This window comes from Tachypleus tridentatus, chromosome 9, assembly GCF_004210375.1.
Source record: "Tachypleus tridentatus isolate NWPU-2018 chromosome 9, ASM421037v1, whole genome shotgun sequence".
Classification (NCBI taxonomy): Eukaryota; Metazoa; Arthropoda; class Merostomata; order Xiphosura; family Limulidae; genus Tachypleus; species Tachypleus tridentatus.
In genome coordinates, this window is record NC_134833.1 from 5,093,934 (window position 1) to 5,096,637 (window position 2,704).

The following is a 2,704-nucleotide window of genomic DNA, read 5'->3' on the forward strand; positions in this document are numbered from 1 at the left end:
AACGTTCACACTAACAAACACTGCATGAATGAAGATGTTTCACAAGTATATTGTTGGAAAGTTTACATTTGTAATAAGTCATTCCTATGAAGTTGAAACGAACAAACACTATGAGTTAAGATGTTTTAGAAGTATATATATTTGGTAAGTTTCCATTGTTAATACGTCATTCTTATCACGTTCAACTAAGAAACACTACAGGAATTAAGATGCTTTACCAGTATATTGCTGGTAAGTGTACATTGTTAATAAGTCATTCCTGTCAAGTTCACACTGAGAAACATTACAGGAAATAAAATGATTTTTTAAAATATATTATTGTTAAATTTACATTGTTAATAAATTGTTCCCATCTAGTTCACACTAAAATATTACATAAAGTAAGATGATTTAGAAGTGTATTGTTAATACGTTAACAATGTTAATTGGTCATTCCTATCAAGTTCACACTAAGAAACACTATATGAATTAAAATGTTTTAAAGTGTATTTTTGGTAGTAGAGTGTAAATTTTTAATAAGTCATTCCTATAAAGGTAACACATAAAAACACTACATACCATAAGATGTCTTACAACTATATTGTTGGTAAGTTTATGTTGTTAATAACTCATTTCTATCTAGTTCACAGTAACAAGCACAACCTGACTTAAGATGTTTTACAGGTATATTGTTGGTAAGTTTACATTGTTAATAAGTCAATCCTATCAAGTTCATACCAAAAACTAGATGACTAAAGGTGTTTTACAAGCATATAGTTGGGAAGTTTACATTGTTAATACGTCATTTGTATCAAGTTCACACTAACAAAGACTACATGAGTTAAGATGTTTCAGAAGTGTATTTTTGGTACGTTAACATTGTGAATAGGTCATTCCTATGAAGTTAACACTAAGAAACACTATATGAATTAAGTTTTTTACAATTATATTGTTGGTAAGTTTACATTGTTAATAAATCATTCCTATCCAGTTCGCAGTAATAAGCACAACATAACGAAGATGTTTTACTAGATTATTGTTGGAAAGTTTACATTGTTAATAAGCCATTAAAATCAAGTTCACACTAACAAAGACTATATAAATTAAAGTGTTTTACAAAAGTATATTGTTGGTATGTTTACAATGTTAATAAGTCATCCCTGTCAAGTTCACAATAAGAAACAATAAATAAATTAAGATGTCTTATAAGCATATTGTTGGTAAGTTTACATTGTTAATAAGTCATTCCTATTAAGAGCACACTATGAAGAACTACATGAATTAAATTATTTTACAAATATATTGTTGGTAAGTTTACATTGTTAACAAGTCATTCCTATCTAGTTCACACTAACACAGACAATATGAATTAAGATGTTTTTTCCATAATATTGTTGATAAGTTTACATTGTTAATAAGTCATTTCTATTATGTTCACACTAAGAAACACTATATAAATTAAAATGTTTCTACACGTATATTGTTGGTAAATTTATATTGTTAATACCTCGTTTCCATCAAATTCACACTAAGAAACACTACGTAACATAAGATGTTTTATAAGTATATTGCTTTTAAGTGTACATTGTTAATAAGTCATTCCTGTCAAGTTCACACTAAGAAACACTACGTAACATAAGATGTTTTATACGTATATTGCTGGTAAGTTTACATTGTTAATAAGTCATTCCTGTCAAGTTCACATTAACAAACACTACTGGAATTAAAGGGTTTAACAAGTATACTGTTGTTAAGTTTACATTGTTAATAAGTCATTCGTCTCAAGTTTACACTAACAAACACTATATGACTTAAGGTTTTTTACAAGTATGTTGTTGATATGTTTACATTGTTAATAAGTCATTCGTCTCACGTCCACACCAACAAACACTATATGACTTAAGATGTTTTAGAAGTATGTTGTTTGTAAGTTTACATATTTAATAAGTCATTCCTATCAAGTAGGCACTAAGAGACAGTAGATGAATTAAAATGTTTTACAAGTATATTGTTTGTAAGTTTATATTATTAATAAATCATTCCTATCAAGTTCATAATGAATTAAAATGTTTTAGAAGTATACTGTTGGTAAGTTTACATTGTTAATAGCAATTGTTGACAGCAATTAAATTTACACTAAGAAAATGTACATGAAGTAAGATCTTTTAAGAGTATATTGTTGGTAAGTTTGCAATTTTTATAACTTACCCAAATGAAGTTGTGACCCAAACTATCAGCAACACCAAAGTTACTTTCGTATATGGGGCGAGAGAATTTGTACAAAAGAACCCCAAAACTATAAAAATAAATAAATAAAGATCAATAATTAAGAAGAAGAACATTAGAACAGTAGTTAACCGGGTGAACACTTGTAAATATAAAACTAACTGGAGTGAAGTGACAAACTGAGAGGGAATAAAAAATTTTTGCCGTGAAGGTATTTAAAATATACGGGTTTCTATTTTTAAATATATTCTACTTAGAATAGAATACATGGTTTTATTTTTTTACTTATTTGAAGTTGTTGATATGTTATAAATCACGAGACATTAGGTTTTAAATAGTTTTATACACCAGTGTAGGTAGAGAATGCTACTTTAGAATGGCTAGAAACACTTACCGACTCCACGCCTCCGATAAACTCAGCCAACAGATTTGTGCTAGTTGTTGAAGAATTATTTGTTTGTCTTCTGGTTGGAAGTTCCAAGTCTGATAGCTGTAACAA